The 23,574-nt window shown below is 39.7% G+C and overlaps 1 protein-coding gene and 1 pseudogene across 1 annotated transcript in view; both read right to left on the bottom strand.

Moving 5' to 3' along the window:
- The window catches only part of LOC126249149 (ankyrin-3-like), a 602,141-nt gene that overhangs the window by 75,736 nt on the left and 502,831 nt on the right, over positions 1-23,574 (bottom strand). The gene's annotated exons all lie outside the window — the stretch shown is intronic.
- LOC126249845 (5S ribosomal RNA) lies at positions 4,700-4,817 on the bottom strand (annotated as a pseudogene).

Below are 23,574 nucleotides of genomic sequence, written 5' to 3'. Positions count from 1 at the left end.
TTCTTGCAAACTCGACAATATAAAAACAAGTCCATCATATGTAAATGTTCCAGTATAGTAACAACATTTCCCTTTTCAGGCGGCAAGATGCACAATATGTTACACACTACCTGCTGTAAACACGTTCAACTGTGTACAAGTAAATAGAAAGCTAAACTGAAACAATGGACGTGAGACTAAAAGCTTGCGTAGTTTAATTTAGTTGTTGCTGACGCGTACGGTATGACAGTGGAGGGGATTAACCAGGGGCATGAGTGCAGGAACATTGACTCTGTCTGCCTGTTCCTTTGCCTCTGTAATGATTTCACTAGGCAGTGGCCTCTCGGTTAGCAATTGCACAGAAGTTCTAGGTCACGGTGAATCTGTGGCGCGTCAAAACCAGATCGAGCTAGAGACTGGCTGTCTAAATTTTTAAAATATCATACACATAGAGCGAAGATATGCATTGTCACTAGTTTTTAGTTAAAATATGCAATAACTGGTGAAAAGGAGCCAAATGTGCAAATGCATATGCAACATGAAAATGCATATAATCTGGTCTCTAGTCATTACTGTTGTTTTGGCAACTGCTCTTTGTATGATATTCGAATTTTTCCTAACTAGAAATCCATATACAATAAATTAAACCAAAAGACTAGGAACAAGGCATGTAATGAAATCCTATGAAGAAAACACCAGAGAAGTAGCCAAAATTGTTTGCAGTTTAGTATGTATGTCAACCGGGGACCTAGAAACGATGGAGAGGCTCCGTCCCAGCCACAGTGGTCCCCAACCCCATGAGCACTACTGCAGTCTACTTCACCCCTCTGAAGCCCCACACTGAACCCAGGGTTATTGTGCGGTTCGCCTCCCGGTGGACAAGGGAAGGTGTAGTGCTGCTTGTGGGAGCCTTCAGAGACATGGTGGGAGGGGGGGCATGAAAGAAGGAGAGTGGGAAAGGAGAGAAGTAAAGGAGTGTTCCCCTTAATGGGTTAAGCTTAGTTTGTAGATCACATGAAAGGTTTCATAAAAAAAAATTGTAAATTTGTGGTAAGATCTTATGGGACCAAACTGCTTAGGTCATCAGTCCCTAGGCTTACACCATTACTTAAACTAACTTACGCTATGGACAACACACACATCCATGCCTGCGGAAGGACTCGAAACTCTGACGGGGGGAGCCATGCGGACTGTGACAAGACGCATCAGACTGCGCGGCTACCCCGCACAGCACTCGTTTCATAGGTAGCCCTTCCTTTGATGTGATAGGTGATACCTGTGAGGCCAAGGGACAAGAATGGGGTAGGAGCAGGGGTTGGGAGCTCAGTGGCCAGAGACAGTGGTCACGTGTCTGTGTGAGTTGTGCTTGTGTGAATATGTGCGTGTTTTCTACTTCAGAAGATCTTTTTGCTGAAAGGTTAAATGTAGAGCAGTATTTACACTGTACCTATCTGCAACTGAATGTCTCCTTTATACGGTGAGCAACAATCTATTGTTTTCATAATATTGTCATTATTCCTGCCTGGATTTTCCATTGTTTGATTTTACCATGTACACATGTAAATAGGATTAATTCAGTTGTATAATAAATAATGAATGAAAGTAAATTGGCATTCTTGGCATGAATGAACTAATTGTGAGATAAAGTTAGATAATTCATAAAAGGCATCAGAAACAATTATAAAAATAAATACCCTTATATCTCTATAATCAAAGTCACAAAACTAAATGCGAATGAGGCAAACAAAATCTCACAACAAAAAAATGCTACTGTATTTGATTCAGTCAAAGGCATAAAATTTAATTCAGGCTGAAATAATGAGTGAGTCTAGAAATAAAAGTAACTGATGCAAATAAGTCTATGAGTAACTTTCATTCCATGGTTTCACTAAAATTCTCAACCTTACAATCTCATTTCATGAGGAATCAGTTATCCCTAAATATGATGTTTCTTAAAACTTCCCTTGTCTATTTAGAGGTTCTTTCAATTCAGAAATATTGAAGTCAATTATGTGAATAGACTTCTACTTCCAACAAATCACATTCCAGCCCAGAAACTTCACTGATTAAGTTCTAATGATGCAGACAGTATTTTAAAAGAGTAGGTGAAAAACTGATTCTTCCATAAATCATAGTAGCAACATCAAAAAATGTTACCTTAGTGTATGAATGAAAGAACGGGCACTGTCATAAACCAATGGAGCACCACTGTTCGAAAAGGACCAAACAATAACAGTTTTTCATGGAACAAAACAGTTTATTCTCTACAAACTATCAGACCTTCAACATTTCACAGCCAATAGTGTACAGCAAGATAGTTCCAGCTGACAATCAAAATAAACCATCTTACACTACAGAACTACACATTACACATCTTCTAGCTACACTGCCTATTAAAATTCACCAAAATCAACAGATACAACAATGAAATAATCTACACTCAAATAATAAATAAACTCAGCAGGCAATTGCATACACTGGAGTAATAATAAACTTCTTCTCCCCTATGAGGGTTCATTAATTCCACAGTCTCTTTGTCTTGACAATGAAATGGAACGCAAATGGGCATCTCATACATCAAGAAGTTCTATAATGTAAGGCACAAAGGAACATATACAATAGGTTAATGACAATAAGGAGCCTTATCTGAACTCTCTTGATGAAGAAGAATCAAAGACATACCTGCAACCATCTCTATTACAGAAAAAACTATAGGCTGTCTACTGACTCTTAAGATGCAAATGGTTTAATTTAAATCATGTAACTACCAGAATGGAATACTTCCCCACTTAGTTATTCTTTTCATCAGTTCTGTGGCACAAAGTACTGATCATCTGACTAGTACAAAATACAGACATGCTGCACCAACTGACAGAAGTAAGGAACTAATCATTTATTACTATATACTATGCAAGTCTCCTTTACTTCAAAATAAAATATTGCTTATTTAGTATGCTGGTTTGTGAAACAACAATATCTGTACTTGCACTGAAGTTGACTTGTTTGTAAGTGAATGGTGAATAATACAGTTAAACAGTAGACAGTTTACTGAGTTTTTGAAACAACTGAGTTTTTCTCTACTTATATCCAGTGATAAGTATACAGAATATATATAGGACAACATATGTATCTGTGAGTGTTCACAGTTAGGTTTGGAAAAATGACCTCAGTGTAGTTGTATCAACAATGTTAACTCAATACCAAGAAATATCAGAATGAGTAAATACATTTATATTTGCAGTAATAAGGGAGAAAACAGTCATGACATAGATTTGAAACAAGAGCTAGAAACATTTAGTCGTAGTATGGTTTATGAATGAAGGAAAGTAAACTAGAACCCAGATCAGATAAATAGTTGAACAACACAAGGAAAATATCACCTAGTGAGGAAGTTAAGATCTCTATGACTCCTTGACAGTGTTGAGAAGCTTCAAAGGAAATAATGACTGCTTCACAATAGTAATTAAACCAGAGCTACAGACAGAGAGACTTTACTTAAAATTCCCTTATGAGTCAAAAGGACACTGCCTGAAACCTTCAGTCATTACTGTAGCATATTCATAGTGGGAATACATAATGCACCCAGGAAAAATTATGAACATAATCACTTTGGTGGTCCAGATGTTATGGTGTGGGGAGGCATAATGTTGTGTGGTCGTACTGACCTTCAAATCCTTGTGCACAGTGCTCTCACCGGCCAACATTATAGTGATGCTGTACTCCTTCCCCATGTGCATCTTTTTAGGGATGTATTCATGCCTGGCTTCATTTTTACACATGACAATGTGTGGCAGCATTGAACTGGGCAGGTACAGGAACTCTTGAAACAAGGGGATATTCAGTGAAATTCCTAGCCTGCCCACTCCACCACATAAACCCCATTGAGCATGTGTGGGATGCATTGAGGAGATATATTGTGGCATGTCCATATGCACCGCCAACCATCCAGCAATTGTCAGCCATGCTGGTTGAAGAACAGAATGCCATAAGAACTCCTTACCAACATTGTTGTCAGCATAAGAGCACATTGCAGAGTGTGCATTGCTGTCCATGGTGATACATGCACTATTAAGAACCATGTTCCACCTTCTGTAATGCCCAGGTGACCACTACAAATCATGGTGCCTTCAGTGAATTATTGTATTTTAATAGGAATGTCATTGCAGTTCATCTCACTGTGTATTTCTTTCATTTACCTACTGTACTATACTGTAGTAGTTCTTTCTACGAAAGGTCCAAGTTTCATTGAGCTATGTCACTTTGCAGTGGCACGTCATGCATAAGTTACTTTTGCCCTTAAGTTTTGCACACCAACGTGTGTGTACTAATACAAGTCACTAGCTTCTAGTCATGTCTTTAAAAAATTAAAACTAAATATTAAAAAATGTTTGGGAGCCAATGTGATGTGGCCCTCTGGTAATTTTTTTTATTTTTTTTTTTTTTTTATAATGACCTTTAGCTCATTGCATCGTGCCACTTTGGAACCATTCCTGACATTCCATATTCTTCTCAAATGTCTAACTATCACTAACTGTTACAGTGTTAAAGCAACTGTTTATAAGTATAGCACTCCATCTTTAGGCCACAAGTGGCCCATCAGGACCATCCAACCGCAGTGATATCCTCAGTTGAGGATGCGAATAGGAGGGGTGTGCTGCCTCTACTATCTAGTCAAGTAGCTCCTCAATTGACATCATGAGGCTGAGTGCACCCCGAAAAATGGCAGCAGTGCATGGTGTCCTGGATGGTCACCCATCCAAGTGCCAGCCACACCCGACAGTGCTTAACTGCGGTGATCTGACGGGAACCAGTGTATCCACTGCGGTAAAGCCATTGTCCAGTTTATAAATATACAAACACATTTAAAGTTATTCAGTATCCTCTCCCCACATCATTTTTTCTTACAGTCATCCTATATTTATCACATCAAATGTTACATTATGTTTGAAGAGAGATAATGCATTTTTTGGTGAAAATGTAGCAATATGCCAAGAAAGCAATTATGTTTAAATACAAGCACTGATAGCAACCTTGTTCATATTTAAATTGCTGAAACTCTTAAGTAAAAGACATTGAGAGCAAATGTAAAGGTGATTAATGCAACATCACAATGAGTGACATCGTCTTGAGCTACTATGAGCAGTCTTTCACTATTATTCAGGAACATAAATCTAGTTTAGAAACATCATCATTTATAATGAGGTATTCAGATATAAGGCATGGTTCTGAGCAAGATATCGGCATATGATGCTTGAAATTTTGATGAACTATAGTTAGAAGTATAAGAGGACATTATTTGTAAGTAAACTTACCATAACTTTTTAGGTCCAATGCAGGACATAATTCTGATAGTACATAAAGTCTGAACAGTGTACTGAAACACTGAACTTTATTTATTCAGCTGTGTTTTTCACCAAGCATCACTTTTTGGGAAGTTACTGTGTGTTTTAATTAAATCATAAAATTGAAAAGTGTACCCCTTTCTATAGATGAAATGTTCCCCATAATTGAAAAAACACTCTCAACTGGAGCAGATGTCCCAGGCAAAGACATTACAAACTCAATCATTTTAGAAATATTGCAACATGAAATTTCAGTCTTTTGAAACGCCTTAAAAATTCTCTCCAATTATCTTCAACAGTATCTGGTACTTTTCCAGAACTTGAGCCATAACCCACACTTTGGTTCAACAATGTAGGTCCAAAAATAGATCATCAGTATTTACGGAACCTTTTATAACTTCGCTCTTTTCTAAACTCATGCAATTTCAATTTGTACATTTACTCATTTAAACTTACTAACTTTATCAAAACTGGTTCTCCACAACTCTAAATATTGAAAACTAAAATTATAAAAAAATTTCTATGCTGGAGAAGAATTTTTGTTCCTGTATATTAGTATTTTCTTTTTGAGTTCATAGCAATTCTTTGACAGAAGGTAGAATAAATTTGTGGTTCTTTCTTTCCTGTAGTTAACAAATTAATTCAGAATATGTCTGACATGATTCTTTTGAAATAAATACAGTCTCAACTGCAGGGGGAAACAATACTTTTATTGGCACATTTTGCCCTTCTGGGTCGTCATCAGAAAATTTTAATATACTGCAAAATTTTCTGATGATGGTCCAGAAAAGTGAAACACACCAATAAAAGTACTGTTTCTCCTCTAACCAAGTCTGTATTTCTTTCAAAATATTACATATGGTTAATGTACCAGACATGCCAAGGAGTGGGAAAACTGCACATGAAATAATTCTATTGCTGTGATCGAATTAGCTTCCAATTTCAGACACATATTTGTAAATAAGTATAGAGTTCCACAGAAATTTCAAAAACAGTCCACTCTCTAAATTTTCAAAAAATCAAATAATAATTTTGGACATTTTTGGCAAGTTAAGAAGAATGATTTTAGGCCATTGTAAAAGGAGACAATTGTTTCTGTTGCAAGTAACAAACTATATGAAACCTTGTGCTGTTATGAGAGAATAGTTATCTGTACTCTGTTTCAGCAAATTCACATAACTCTAAAATGTCATTACTCACACTGTATATATCTTCAAATGTTTAAAATCGAACAATGGAAATCCAGGATGAAACAATGACAATATTATGAAAACAATAGTTTGCTACTCACCATATAGTGGAAATGTTGAGTCGCTGACAGGCACAACAAAAAGACTGCTAAACAAGTAAGCTTTCAGCCAGATGGCCAGAGAGCCTTCTTCTGAATTAGACAATACACACACACACACACACACACACACACACAATTATTTAGGAAAAAATTTAGATGACTCACCAAGAAGCAGAAATGCTGCATTTTCGATAGGCACACAAACGAAAGGTATGCAGGGCGCTACCTTTTAGAATGTACTTCCTTCTTCTAGCTGTAGGAAAAACATGCACACAAACATACACACACTCACTCACATGCAAACGCCTGTGCTCAGTCGACTGCCAGCTCTTTGCTTGTCCATAGTGAGTGTATTGGGGTGAGGTGAGAGTGTGGGGTAGGGTGGGGTGAGGGATAGAGAGTGGTGGGAGGCAGGGAGGGGGTTCAGGGGAAGTATCTAGCGGCTCAACTCATGGGAGAGTGGGGAGCCATCTGTAGGCTAGCTAGCTAACTAGCTAGCTAGCTCTCTCTCTCTCTCTCTCTCTCTCTCTCTCTCACACACACACACACACATGCACACGAACACTATTGGGTGTGGTGGTGGGGGGGGGGGGGGGTGAGTTACCTTAGGTTTAGGACAGGAAGGTTATGGGAGTGAAGGATGTGCTGTAAGGATAGCTTCCATTGGTGCAGCTCAGAAAAACTGGTGGTGGTGGGGAGGACCCATATGGCACAGATTGTGTAGCAGCCACTGAAATCTGGCATGTTGTGCCCTGCTGCATGTTGTGCCACTAGGTGGCATCTTGTTTTTAGCAACAGTTTAGTGGTGGCCATTCATTCTAGTTGACAGCTGTTTGGTTGTCATACAAATGTAAAACACTGTAGATCAGATCTGGTATATAACATAGGTGCTCTCATAGATGGCCCAGCCTCTGCTGGAGTAGAATAAGTCTGTGACAGGACTGGAGTAGGTGGTCCTGGTGGGTGGATCAGACAAGTCTGGCATCTGGGTCTTCCATAGGGGTATGATGCCTGTGGCAGGGGATTGGGGGTGGGAGTGGCACAGAGATGGATTAGGACATTGTGGAGGTTGGGTGGGTGGTGGAACACCACTTTGGGAGGGGCTGGAAATATCTTGGGTAGGCTATCTCTCATTTCAGGGTACGATGATATATAATCAAAGCGCTGATGAAACATGTGGTGCAGTCATTCCAGTCTTGGGACGCTCTGGGTGGCGAGGAGGGGTGCTTCTTTCTGGTTGGTTCTTGGAATGGATATGAGGGTCAGGGTTGTGTGTGAGCGTATGGCATGGGAAATCTGTTTGTGAATTAAGTCTGGAGAGTACTGCTGTCTGTGAAGGCCTTTGTGCGGCCCTCAGCATACTGGATGAGGGAGTTCTCATCACTGTAGATGCGTCTACCATAGGTGGCCAGGCTGTATGGGAGGGACTTTTTGGTTGGGAGGGGTGGCAGCTGTCAAAGTGGCTTTGATGTGGGCCGAAGTGTGGATGGAGCCATCTGAGAGGAGGAAATTGACATCTAGGGAGACGCCATGATGAGTGGAGGAGGACCAGGTAAAGTGGATGGGAGAGAAGGTGTTGAAGTTGTGGAGGAATGAGGATAAGGTGTTTGGCCATGGAGCCAGATTACAAAGATGTTATCAATAAACCTAAATCAGACCAGGAGTTTGGAGTTCTGGGAAGCTAGGAACGTTTCCTCTAGGTGTCCCATGGAGAGGCTGGCATAAGAGAGGGACACATGGATGCCCATGGCTGTGCCACAAATTTGTTTGTGAGTAGTCTCCTTTATTCCTAAGTAATATGTAATTTTCAACCAGAATTTTGAACATATTATTTTCTTCAAGTTTATGCTTTTTCACACACTTCAAAAAGTAATCGAACACAGTTTGTTATCTTCAATGGACAGTGTTCATCAGAGACAAAGGTATCCTCAGCAGCATCCCAAGAAGTGTGACAGGACTGCTCTTATTCTCTATACATTTTCATGACCTGATGGACAGAGTGAGCAGCAATCTGTGGCTGTTTGCTGGTGATGCTGTGGTGTATGGCAAAATATTGTCATTGAGTGACTGTAGGAGGATATAAGATGATTTGGACAAAATTTCTAGTTTATGTGATGAGTGGCAGCTTACTCTAAATGCAGAGAAAGATGTCAATGCAGATAAACAATCCCATGATGTTTCAATACAGCAACAGTAGTGGGCAGCTTAACACAGTCATGTTGATTAAATATTTAGGCATAACACTGCTGAGCAATATGAAATGGAATGAGCATTTAAGGATCGTAGTAGGGAAGGTAAATGGCCAACTTCAGTTTATTGGGACAATTTTAAGGAAGTGTAGCTCATCTATAAAGAAAACAGCTTAGAGAACACTAGTGCAGCCCATTCTTGAGTACTGTCTGCGTGCTTGGGATCACCACCAGGCTGTATTGAAGGAAAACTCCAAACCAATTCAAAGCCATACTGCTAGATTTGTTACCAGTAGGTCTGATCAGCACTCACATATTATGGTGACACTTCATAAACTCAAATGGAAATCCCTGGAGGAAAGACAACATTCTTTTTGTGAGGCACTAAGAAAATTTAGAGAATTGGCATTTGAGGCTGACTACAGAACAATTCTATTGCTACTAACATATTTTTGCAGAAGTACCTCACAGATAAGGTAAGAGAAATTAGGGGTTGTATGGAGGCATACAGACAGTCGTTTTCCCACACTCCACTTGCAAGTGGAACAGGAAAGAAAATCAGTAGGAATGGTACAAGGTACCCTCCATCATGCATCATAATATGTCTTGCAGAATATGTATGTAGATGTAGAGGTAGAAAGAATGTACGAGTCAATATTTGGACAGTTTCACCTGACACTTAGTCGTAATTTAAAAGTTTAACTTGAATTCCCTCCTCCAGATCAAAATACCTTACAACATGCAGAATAAGTTTTACTTCACTTTGGTTTGCTCTATCCATCAGTAATGAAACACAACTGTTTTCCAAAGAGTGCAACACATTACCAATTATAAATGGTGAAATATGTCTAGAAGATGAAAAGTTGGATCATATAAATTTTTAACCAGTTTAGATGTGTAGTCTGATGTTTTGAAACTGAGTTCCTGTGTAGCATTGTGGTATGAAAACGTAGCTCTTTAGCAGCACACACAAAATCATTGTTATTCCCCTCTTTGGTTTAAAAAATCTTATAGTTGGTGATGCACTAGCATTAATAGTACTCATATGTTTATGTATTTTCTTGTGCTCATTCACCCTTACCATTATGTGCATCACAAAATTCTTCCATACATAGTGTGCAATAAACATGTTCATTGTTACTGCCATTACACAACTTCAAAAATTTGTCTTCTTGTTTCAGGTTAACATTAAACACACACTTTCTACAGCCCATCGCAAAACAATGAGAAAAAAAAGAGATAAAATTATCAAAAACTTGTAAACAAGTTACTAAGCAAGGTGGCACAGTGGTGAGCACAATGGACCCACATTAGTGAGAATGAAGGATCAAATCCACATCCAACCACCCTGATTTAGGTTTCCCATCATTTCCCTAAATTACAAATTGCTCAAGGCAAATTCCAGGATGGCTCCCCCTTTTTTTTTTTTTTTTTTTTTTTTGCTCCATGTCTAATGACCTTGTTATCAATGGGATATTAAACCTTAATCTTCCTTTGTTCCTTTGTCTAGATATGAGTTACTTCCCCCACAAAAACAATACAAACACATTGCCCTGTTACGTTAAAGTGCCTCAGCAAAATTTTGTTGTTGTGGATTAATGAAAGCAAGATACAAGTTATTGAAAGTTGGATGGATAAGAATACTAATTCCTATGTACAGAGTCTGGGAGAGGTATAGAGAAAGGAAAGCAAAATTGCACTATTTAGTCACTTAAATCACTGAAGATCATAAAAACAAGTGAATAAAGAAAATGTACCAATAAGTAAATACAACAGACAAAGATTACTTTTTAGTATAAAAATATACTCATTATCAAATATAGATTGGGTAATTCATACTCAAAGCACTACATAGCTTATAAATGAAATTAAGTTTGTTCTAATTGATAAAATGTTATTTGCTAGTGAGAACACATTTTATGGTAATCAAGAATTGCCCATTTTGTAATAATGGGAACTATACATCAATAGAGGCATATAAACAAAATGAATATAGGCTATTATACTCATATACAAGAAGTCTCAAGCTATGGATAGGTACTTGATGTTTAAAAAAATGTTATTGAGATTTTAGTTGTTTTCTAAATTAAAACATTTAGAAAAAGATTCAGTATGCAGTAACGATTCAATGCTAGAATGAAAGAAGAAAGATGTCACTTTAGTTGCATGCGAACTTATAAACAGGTTTTCAATCTGCACCTTGAAAGGACCTGTATCAACTTTTGCATGATGTGTCACTGCCAAGTAACAAAACTCAATGAAATTTAGGTCATACATAGTAACAATAGGTACAGTACAGTATGGTCCAGGAGATAACTGAAAGCAATATACAAGGAGGCAAACAGATATGACAAAGACAATAATTACACTGAAATCACCATGATTTATGATGGCCCCTAGGCATTATAAATGGTGGAATATTGTTTGCTAGTGAATGATCACCACGGATGGCAACGCGTCCATTCCAATTTTCTTCCATGCTTTCCATAAGGTTGGTAAGGAGTTCTTGTGGTCGGGGAACATTTTCTCCAACAGCATGCTTGAAAACTACTGAATGGTCATTGGTGTAAGTGGATGTGTTGCAATACATCTTGCCCAACACATCCCACATAGATTGAATGCACCCCTGAAAAGACACACATGGGGAGGAGCACAGCATCAGAAAAATGCTGGCTAGTGAGCATACCATGTTCAAAGATTTGGAGGTCAGTATGACCGTGCAACATTATGCCTCCAAACACCGTAACACCTGGACCATTAAAATGATCATTTGCAACAATGTTTCTGTGTGTATTGTGTGTTTGCACCTCTCACTATATGAGGGCATGCCCAGTATTGTTGAATATGATTGTTTTGGTGGTCCAAATGTTGGTTTGGGGAGGCATAATCTTGCATGGGCATACTGATGTCCAAATCCTTGAACTTAGGTAGACTCACTGTTCAGCATTATTGTGACACTGTACCACTCCTCATGTGAACATGTTGCAGAGTACACATTGCCATCCTTGATGATCACACACCTTGTTAAGAACCATGTTCTATGATTTATAGCATCCAGGGGCCCATCGTGTATTATGGTGACTTCTGTGAAATTGTTGATTTGAAGAAAAGTGTCATTTCTGTTTGTCTCATTGTATATTTGTTTCACTGCCTTCTGTACTATACTGTAGCAGTTCTTTCATGTTGGTCCAGGTTTCATCAAGATATGTTACTTGGCAGCCACACAACATGAAAAAGTTACTTTCATCCTTTACTTTTGCAGACTAGTGGATGGATAAGATTTTGGAACAACAAGAAAGTGAAAGAAGGCATCAAATGTCTACCTCCCACTTCCAAGCTTGCAGAACACTCAACAAATACAACATAAAAAATATAATCCACACAACACACAGTATTAAGAAGACTGTGGGCTCCATCAAAGACCCACTAAATTTAAAGACACTTGTTATGTATAGAATTAAGTGTGAATGTGGTTGCCAGTACATCTGGTGTATCTGGTAGTACTATATTTGTCTTGATCAGGCAAGATATACACAACATTGATTAGTACACATGCTCAACTTTCAATAGACACAGTACTATGTCTGTAGGTTCTGGACCTCTGTGATCAAAGAGGCTGCAGAAATAATGATAAATGAAGGTTTTGTCAACCAAAATTGCAGTTTCCATCAACCTTACACATGAAATGCTGTATTATTAGTACGAAGACACTGACACTGATGTGGAGCAACCAGAAGACAGTAGGATCTGACAGCTCCTCAACTCAATATCTTATTTCTCACCATGAGATTCCCAACACAATGAAACTCCCTTCTATGAGTACAAAACTGGACCACCTGACAAGCGGAGTTCAGAGACTATAACTACATGTTTGTGAGAGAGCCAAAGCATTTGTCTTGAATATTTTGTATAGAAAATGTGTTGAAAGATTCCTTTAAGATGATACTGTTACTTTGGTGATCACCTGAGAAGATCTTTTCGCTGTATAAACCATGTTACATAACTGCACCAACTTACATGAATGAATCTTATGTGTAAACACAACTATTTCCTAGTGCACTTGCAGGTTTTGTTGTTTATTTGTTGGTTTATAACTTAATAAGGGTATCAGCGTCTATAGAATTACTCATATTGCATTCAAAGATGGACAACTTCTCTACTGAAAGATAAACAAGATGCTTATTTGCAAAAACATTATATTCAATTCATAGCCAATTCCACAAATGCTAATGGCATGAAGTGCTTGATATGCATGAGGTATTAACTTAAAAACACTATGGAAGTGAACTAAAAAGAAATGAAAGATTTTACATATGAAGTAAACGCTCTCATTTCTGACTTCTGACAATCAGCCACCCCCCTCACCCCACCCCACACACACCAAAAAGTAGTCAGGAGAGCACTATAGCAGTATCAGATTATAAGTTCCTTGGCTTCTACAAACAATTTTTTAATAATCTGGAAATTAACAAGAAACTGTATCCAATTATGGGTCTAATGATTACATAAGAATTGTTGTAGTGTAATATGTAGCCTATCTAATAATAGGCACAATCTTATACTGAAAATTTACTTCAGGATAATTTACTTCCATCAGCATACAAAGTAAAAGATATCTTCTCAGACTTAAGTTATGTGACTTGCTTATGGAAAATTCTCTGTCTCTAATGACATCATCAGCAATGGAATGTTAAACTCTAATCCTCCTTGCAAAATTTCTCTGTCTTACTATGTTCATATCAACCATATGATATGCAGTACAGAAATGCCTCTTGAATATGTAACAGAAGACATCAACACAGTGTGTAAGACAGCTTTTATTGTAGTGTCACACGTTGCTTAAAATATAGTAACAGAAATTTTATGTTTTGAGTTAATATTCCAACTGATGTATATTTATATTTTACTTTCTGCAACTGAATCACAAGAAAATTACACATTTGTACTTTTTGTTTTTTCTTCTACACTCCTGGAAATGGAAAAAAGAACACATTGACACCGGTGTGTCAGACCCACCATATTTGCTCCGGACACTGCGAGAGGGCTGTACAAGCTATGATCACACGCACGGCACAGCGGACACACCAGGAACCGCGGTGTTGGCCGTCGAATGGCGCTAGCTGCGCAGCATTTGTGCACCGCCGCCGTCAGTGTCAGCCAGTTTGCCGTGGCATACGGAGCTCCATCGCAGTCTTTAACACTGGTAGCATGCCGCGACAGCGTGGACGTGAACCGTATGTGCAGTTGACGGACTTTGAGCGAGGGCGTATAGTGGGCATGCGGGAGGCCGGGTGGACGTACCGCCGAATTGCTCAACACGTGGGGCGTGAGGTCTCCACAGTACATCGATGTTGTCGCCAGTGGTCGGCGGAAGGTGCACGTGCCCGTCGACCTGGGACCGGACCGCAGCGACGCACGGATGCACGCCAAGACCGTAGGATCCTACGCAGTGCCGTAGGGGACCGCACCGCCACTTCCCAGCAAATTAGGGACACTGTTGCTCCTGGGGTATCGGCGAGGACCATTCGCAACCGTCTCCATGAAGCGGGGCTACGGTCCCGCACACCGTTAGGCCGTCTTCCGCTCACGCCCCAACATCGTGCAGCCCGCCTCCAGTGGTGTCGCGACAGGCGTGAATAGAGGGACGAATGGAGACGTGTCGTCTTCAGCGATGAGAGTCGCTTCTGCCTTGGTGCCAATGATGGTCGTATGTGTGTTTGGCGCCGTGCAGGTGAGCGCCACAATCAGGACTGCATACAACCGAGGCACACAGGGCCAACACCCGGCATCATGGTGTGGGGAGCGATCTCCTACACTGGCCGTACACCACTGGTGATCGTCGAGGGGACACTGAATAGTGCACGGTACATCCAAACCGTCATCGAACCCATCGTTCTACCATTCCTAGACCGGCAAGGGAACTTGCTGTTCCAACAGGACAATGCACGTCCGCATGTATCCCGTGCCACCCAACGTGCTCTAGAAGGTGTAAGTCAACTACCCTGGCCAGCAAGATCTCCGGATCTGTCCCCCATTGAGCATGTTTGGGACTGGATGAAGCGTCGTCTCACGCGGTCTGCACGTCCAGCACGAACGCTGGTCCAACTGAGGCGTCAGGTGGAAATGGCATGGCAAGCCGTTCCACAGGACTACATCCAGCATCTCTACGATCGTCTCCATGGGAGAATAGCAGCCTGCATTGCTGCGAAAGGTGGATATACACTGTACTAGTGCCGACATTGTGCATGCTCTGTTGCCTGTGTCTATGTGCCTGTGGTTCTGTCAGTGTGATCATGTGATGTATCTGACCCCAGGAATGTGTCAATAAAGTTTACCCTTCCTGGGACAATGAATTCACGGTGTTCTTATTTCAATTTCCAGGAGTGTATATTGGTACATCAAAAATAACTGTTTTCTTCTGGTTGTGGTCTCTGTTTTAAAACTTTCATGGTCAAGGCAACACATATTTCCCACTAAAGTAATATGCAGTGGGTACTGTTGGGACATTTATGACCCATACGTGTTTAGTGCTCTCTTCTACTGGGAACCTGGTGAAAATAGTGTTTATAGTGGCAAAGTGCATGAGATTCACGAAAATCAAATCAAATCACCATCTACTCCATTCCCAGTATGTCTGAAATGAGTAACTGTGTTTCATTATACACACTGATTTGAAACATGACTACATTACTAAGTACTTCTGCTGGCTTGTATATCATTTGTAGTTAGTGGGATGTATATGCCCCAGTAAACATCAAAGAATGTAAAAAATGATGTTGGTATGGAATATGTCAAAGGCATCTTTGAATTTTGTGTTGAAAATGAGTCTGAAATATTTCATATTTTGAATAGTCATGGGAGTAAATGTGTTTTGGTACTGATTTATTATATTCCTTCCATGGTGACCACCTCAATAAAGTGTCCCTGTGTACAAAACTTTAAAAAACATGGACTTGGGACAAATGCATTCCACCTCACTCATTTTCAAAATCAATCAACTTATATTTTTTATGAGTGAAAGCGTAATGTTGATCATGACAGAAGGGAATTTTTGATCATTTATGTTTGAAATAAATGTAAAATGATTTTTAACCACAAGAAGGATAATATAGCGTAACATAACAACTTCACTATTTATTCTATTTTTAATGTTATAATTTATGTGTTCTATCATAGAACAGTGGAAACAACTTACAGCTGCTGTTGCCTGTCATTCAGACTTGGCTATCTCACAACAATGCTTTGATGGCCTTTTTAGGAATTCCTGATGTCTTTAAATGGGGTGGCCACTATCTCTAGTATTTCAAGAAAATTACTTCTAGTGAAAGAATGTATTCTCTTCCTAAGCTCACATCATTATCTCATCCATATCTGTGTAATCATTTTGCAGCATTGCTTCTGATATATTTTTCATACACCGAATTTATACAGTAGTTTTATTGATACTATTATGGTGGTTCAAAATTACATCTGGACTGTAACAAATGTATTAACAGGGCTACTGAATTAATTTAAAAATTTGCTCAGAGTTTGGAATGTGTGTAACTACTGCAGGGAAAATATAGTAATAGGGTTATATCTATTCAAAACAAAAGAATGTCTTGTTATAGACAGTCTTCCCTCAAACTATCATTAAAATTACGCAGCACACAACGCTTAATATATTTTTCAAACACAGAAGATTTACATTTTAGAGTATTAATGTACAAAATTTAAATCATAATTAATTGCACTGCTAGTATTAACAAAAATTATAGTGTCAAAGGGCCATAGATATATTTTCCAAAAGATAGTCAAAGCTATCATAATTTTAGAGGAAATGTTTTAATCACTATAATTAAAAGTGAGTTCTCTTTTTAGGCTGTACACAGGAAAAGCGAGTAGCAGTAACCAACTCACTCAGCTAAAATGTACACTGAACCACAACCTTAGGTGTTTCAACATGCTGATGTTTTCTTTTTTTAATAAATCTGATGCCGTGATTGACACATAATTTTGAAATAATAATCAGAAAACTGTTCTACAGCAGTATGTACACAACTAGCTGTTACTGACATTATTTTGCTGGTGTTATATTAATCAAGAATGTCATTTGCTTTAGAACATGTATACTGAGGTTACCTATAAATTAACACCTTATCAGACACATAAAAAAAGGCTGATGCTCTGACTGGTGCCGCCTGTGGGTTTATGGAGATTAAACATGTAAAGTTAGGAGTCTTCTATTCACCCACATCTCCCTCCTCCTGGATGGAATCACTGTATCCCCTCTCTCTGCATCTAGATTAAAGTCTATGTGCAAGTGTGGGAAAGTTTTGTAAATGTATGCGTAGCATGTATATGAGGTGGGTCATGGGTACCAGCCTGGTGTTTACCTATTGGGCTATGGGAAACTACCTGAAAATCACATACTGGCTGGCTAGCACACCAGCCCTCATCCTCAGTGTGTAGGGCAGATTTTAACTGTTTAACCGGGGCCGGCATGCCTCTCTGTCCTGGAAGGCGTGCTCTAATTCACAAGGCTGTCTAGTCATCTTCTGAGAAAAATTGCTGTTCCCCAATACATGACTTCTGCTTACTAAATGTTATGCTTCATGTTTAAGCCAGTATTTAGTTATGTAAGTAATTCAGGATGGAGTTTTATTTTAATATGAATATTATGCTTCACGGTAGTAAAATGGATTTTGTGTTCTAAACTATACAGATTATTTTCTGAAAAAATGGAAAATAAGGTACGGTTTTCAATTTCTTTCAGAAGCTCTAAGGATTTTTTCCTGCCTTACACTTAAGAACAACTTCTTATGTTGTTTTTGACTAGTATTCAAAACCATATATTGATTCTATACAAAGATGAAAGAATTCAGTGTGAATAATACTTTTGTATTTTTATAATGTGGCTGTATATTTTCTCATACAAAATAAACTTGATTTTTGCTATTAACCACCATCACTATTAAATACACTCTAAGTACAAAAAGGAAAAAGAAACAATGCACTATAAAGAAATTATCCAAATGGGACAGAAATTGGTACATGATGTACATGAACAGGCAAACAAATGATTATAATTTCAGAAAAACTGGATGATATTTTCAAGAGAAAAAGCTTCACAAATTGAGCTAATTAATAATGCATTGACCCACCTCTGACCCTTATGCAAGGAGCTGTTTGGCTTGGCATTGATTGATAAAGTTGCTGGATGTCCTTTTGAGGGATTCATGGCAAATTCTGTCCAATTGGCATGTTAGGCCATCAATACCCCAAGATGGTAGGGGCACCTCCCCACAGTGCTCCAATGGTTCTCAGTTGGGGACAAATCTGGTGGCCTTGCTGACCGAGGTAGAGTTTGGCAGGCACAAAGACAAACAGTATAAAATCTCCCTGTGTGTGGGCAGGCATTATCTTGCTGTAATATAAGCTCAGGATGGCTTGCCATGAAGGGCAACAAAATGGAATGTTGAATATTGTCAGTATATCATTGTGCTGTAAGGGTGCTCTGGATAACAACCAAAGGGGTCCTGCTATGAAAAGAAATGGCACCCAGATCATAATAATTGGTTGTCAGGCCGTATGGTGGGTGCAGTCAGGGTGATATCTCCCTGATGTATGGGGCATCTCCAGACATGTCTTTCGCTTGGAATCTCATTGACTGGAATAGAATTGTTGTAAGTGATGAGTCCCACTTAAAACTGAGCACATCTGACCAGTGAAGATACTTCTGGAGATGCCCTGGACAGCAGTGGGAAACCAACCTGACTGCCATCCACCACATGGCCCGACAACCAGAAGTGATAGTCAAGGGCGCCATATGTTTTCATAGCACAACCCCTTTGATTGTCATATGTGGCACCCCTACAGCTTAGTGGTACACTGATGATATTCTACACTCCATTTTGTTGCGCTTCATGGAAAATGATCCTGGACTTATATTTCAGCAAGATAAAGCCACCTCACCTGCACACAACAAGAGTTTCTTCAAGCTTGCCAATCACTACTTTGGTCAGGAAGGTTACTAGGATCACTCCCCAACTGGAAATATTTGGAGCATTATGGACAGGGGCCTTCAACCATCTCAGAATTTTGATGATTTAATGTACCAGTTGGATAGAATTTGACATCACTCAGGTGGACATCCAACAACACTGTCAATCAATACCAAGCCAAATAATGGTTGCATAAGGGTCACAGGAGAAATACATGTTACTGACTTGCTCAACTTGTGATGCTTTTTCTTTTGAATAAATCATCCAGATTTTCTGAAATTTTGGTTGTTTGTTTGTCTGTATATGTACATCACATCTATCAATTTCTGTCTCATTTGGATAATTCCCTCGTGGTGCGTCACTTTTTTTCTTAGGTTGTGTTAGACGTGCAGGTGCATGAGTGAAGGCTTTTTGAGCTGTTGACTTTGCAAATTATACTTACTAATTAATATGTAAGAATAAATACTGTAATAACTTATCATCCTTGCACTATAAAATTATTCAAAATGGATCTAACACATTGTTTCCAAGGAATAGAGCCTGTACATTATGTCCTGAGCACCCTGTACAATAACTGCCAGTCAGTTTCTGATCTGACCATATGTTTGAGTTTCTTCTTAATTTTTCCACATTATTTCTCATTCCTTATATGGGGATTTCATAACAATGGGGCTGGGGAGATCCTTTGTTAAATTTAATCTAGTACTAATAAAATGAAGTGAACTTTCAGTAACCACAATGTCAAGTGTGTCAACCCAGTAGCATAGACTACAGCTGCTGCATTTCTTCTTCCAGTGCCATACTGTAAAATCTTAGTACTTGTCATCTGAACATTTCTTCTCACATGTCTTACTACCTTCTGAACCACTTTCTGTTACATCCAGTTACTTTCATTTCCAGATTTAGCTGTCAGTCCTTACATTACTTTTCCTTAGCTGCCTTGTGGTATACTTCAAAATGGTTCAAATGGCTCTGAGCACTATGGGACTCAACTGCTGTGGTTATCAGTCCCCTAGAACTTAGAACTACTTAAACCTAACTAACCTAAGGACATCACACACATCCATGCCCAAGGCAGGATTCGAACCTGCGACCGTAGCAGTCGCACGGTTCCGGACTGCGCGCCTAGAACCGCGAGACCACCGCGGCCGGCCGTGGTATACTTCATTTGTTTCTTACTACATTTTGACATGAAATACATTCACTGAAGGAAAACCATATCTATTCAATTCAAACAGATGCTTCAGTAAGACAGGAAACACTAAAAATTATCATACATTTTCTACCTGTATCAGTAAATTCTTTTTTGGTTTAGCTTTGTTTCAGTTAAGGAAAATTTTACTGTCACAGAGACAAACTAAGGATTATATAAGTGTGGCAGCTGGCAATACCTTTTCTCTTCTTCCAGTCATATATGAAATACATCACTGTTTTCATATAAATTGCTTTCCTGTCAAGGTTTATGGAGAGACACATGATCCATAGAAGAGTGGCACAGTTAGTTATCAAAAGGTTTAGCTGCAGCACTGTGCACTTCTTTTTGTACTAAAGACAAACTTAATTGTGGAGAATGAATGCCATTTTTACTTCTAGTATTGTAATTATGTACATAATTGTTCCTTTTGAACTGCAGTGGATTATTTACAAAAACTTCATGAGGGAATAAATATGTTGTGAAGCAGTAGTCAGAATACCCAACTCATTAAATACGTGTCTACAAGAAGATCATGGGTGAGCACCAGATATTATTCTTACAGCACGTTTCCAAGCAATGAAGATTTTGATTCTTACAGATGAGTTACCCCACAATATTATTTCATATGACATTATTAAATAAAAATGTGTAAAATATGTTAACTTACAGATTTGTCTCTCTCCAAGATGTGGTATGATCCTAAATGCAAATGTGGCTGAATTAAGCTGTTTTAGGAGTAGCAAAAAGTACCTTTTCCAGTTTAAATTCTCATCAATATGGACACCTAAGAATTTTAATGTTACCACACTATTTATTTTTTCTTCACAAAGTGTTACACTTATATAATAAAAATTAAAGTGCAATATTGATTGCATATACACTTTTATTTAAGATTAAGACTGCCTTTTGATTTTTATTAAATAGTGTTTAAAGACCACTGATATTTTCCAGTAACGATTACGAAAATAATGTTAAACTTATCAGTGGAGTAGTACCCCTCCTGTGGGTGAGACCTTTCACGGAAAACCAGTCTATGATTGATTTAAGAAAATTATTTACCATTTCTTCTGCTGGGGTATATATGCTTGTATTAGTTACAATACTGGTATCATCTGCAAAAAGAACTAATTCTGCTTGTAGAAAAAGACAGATTGCTACTTACCATAAAGAAGACATGGCACAATTAAAAGATACATACATAAAGATTTCGGCCATAATCTTCATCAGTAAAGGAGAGACACACACTATTCATAAACACAAGCTAGTACATCTCATGAGCAAAAAAGGAGAGGAGTGGGGATAGATGGGCAGATGCATTGACAGTGGCAAATAAACAGAGTGGGAGATGAGAATGGGGAGTAGATGATAGGACAGAGGGGGTGTAAAATGTTGGGTGGAGGGTGTGGGGGCAGTATACTACTGTAGGTTGAGGCTGAAATAATTATGGGAGTGGAAGTGTGTTGTAAGGACAACACTCATCTGTGCAGTTCAGGAAAGCTGGTGGTGGAGGGAAGATCCAGATGGCTGCAGTAGTGAAGCAGCCATTGAAATCAAGTGTGTTCATCAGCATGTTGTACCAGAGGACGGTTTATAGTCGCCACAGTTTGGTGACGGCCATACATCCTGGTGGACAGCTGGCTGGTAGTCATATCAATATAACAAGCTGTGCAATGATTGCAATACAGCTGGTAAATGACATGGCTGCTTTCACTGGTGGCCCAGCCGCTGATGGGATGGGATAAACCTGTGACAGGACTGGCATAGGAAGTGCTGGGAGTGTCGATTGGGCATGTTTTGCACCTCGGTCTTGCACAGGCATATGATCATTGTGGCAAGGGGTTGGAATTGGTAGAGGCATAGGGATGGACTAAGATGTTGTGGAGGTTAGGTGGGCAATGGAACACCACTTTCGGAGGGGTGGGAAGTATCTTGGGTAGGATGTCCCTCATTTCAGGGCACGATGATAGGAGATAAAAGTCCTGGTGAAGGATGTTGTTGTTGTTCCAGGCTGGGGTGGTACTGGGTGATGACGGGGACACTCCTTTGTGGCAGGTTCTTGGGGATGGTGAGAGGATTGGGGGTGTGAGGGGAGATGGCATGGGAGATCTATTTAATACTAAGTCTAGGGGATAGTGCCTCTCTGTGAAGGCCTTGGTGAGACCCTCAGCATACTGAGCAGGGGTTTTTTGTCAGTGTAGATATGCCATGCCTGGGTGGGCAGGGTGTGTAAGAGGGATTTTTTAGTGTGAAAGGGATGATGGCTGTCAAAATGCAGGTACTGTTGTGGTTAGTGGGTTTAAGGCAGACAGAGATGGGGACGGAGCCATCAGACAGGAGGAGAGCAACGTCTAGGAACGTGGCACATTCAGTTGAGGAGGACCATGTGAAGTGAATGGAGAGAAGGTGTTGAGGATGTGAAGGAACAAAGATAGGGTGTCTTGGCTCTGACTCCAGATCATAAAAATAGCATCAATGAACCTGAACCAGTCTAGGGGTTTGGTGTTTTGGGAGGCTAGGGTGGCGTTCTATAGATCGCCCATAAAAAGGTTGGCTTAGGAGTGTGCCATGAGGACCTCTGTCCACATTAAACCCACCAGCCACCAACTCTACTGCATTTCGGCAGCTGTCATCCCTTTCCCACAAAAAAAAATCCCTCCCATACAGCCTGGCCACTCAGCGACAGCATATCTGCAGTTACAAAAACTCCCAAGCTCAGTATGCTGAGAGTCTCACAAAAGCCTTCACAGACAGGCAGTATCCCCCAGACCAGTTGTGCAAACAGATCTTCTGTGCCATTTCTCCTCACTCCACCAATCCTTCCTCCACCCCAAAGAACCAGCCCTTCATCATCGAGTACCACCATGGACTGTAACAACAATTTCCTATCATCGTGCCCTGAAATGAGGGACATCCTACCCAAGATACTTCCCACCCCTCCTAAAGTGGTGTTTCATTGCCCACCCAACCTGCACAACATCCTAGCCCATCCCTATTCCACTCCCAATCCCAACCCTTGGTGGAATTACCAGGTGCAAAACCTGCCAAATCCACCCAGCTAGCACTTCCTACTCCAGTCCTGTCACAGGTGTATCCTACCCCATCAGGGCCTGGGCCACTTGCCAAAGCAGCCATGTCATTTACCAACTCTGCTGCAATCACTGCACAGCTTTTTATATTGGTATCACTAATAACCAGCTGTCCCCGATGAAGAATGACCACTGCGAAACTGTGGTGAAGACCACCCTGTGGCACAACATGCAGCTGAACATAACATACTTGATTTCTATAGCTGTTTCACTAGCAAAGCCACCTGGATCCTTCCCTCCAAGCACCAGCTTTCCTGAACTGTGCAGATGGGAGTTATCCTCAATTCACATTCTCCGCTCCAGAAAATATCCTGGTCTCAACCTACTGTAACATACTGCCCCCATACCCTCTACCCAACAGCCTACACCCCCTCCTCCACCTCTGTCCTATCATCTCCTCCCCATTCTCATCTCCCAACCTGTTTATTTACCATCTTCTGCCAATGCATCTGTCTTTAGCTGTTCCTCTTTTTTTTTTTTTTTTTTTTTTTTTTTTTTTTTTTTTTTTT

Source organism: Schistocerca nitens, chromosome 3 (genome assembly GCF_023898315.1).
Source record: "Schistocerca nitens isolate TAMUIC-IGC-003100 chromosome 3, iqSchNite1.1, whole genome shotgun sequence".
NCBI lineage: Eukaryota > Metazoa > Arthropoda > Insecta > Orthoptera > Acrididae > Schistocerca > Schistocerca nitens.
This window is presented reverse-complemented; position numbering and strand designations above follow the sequence as displayed.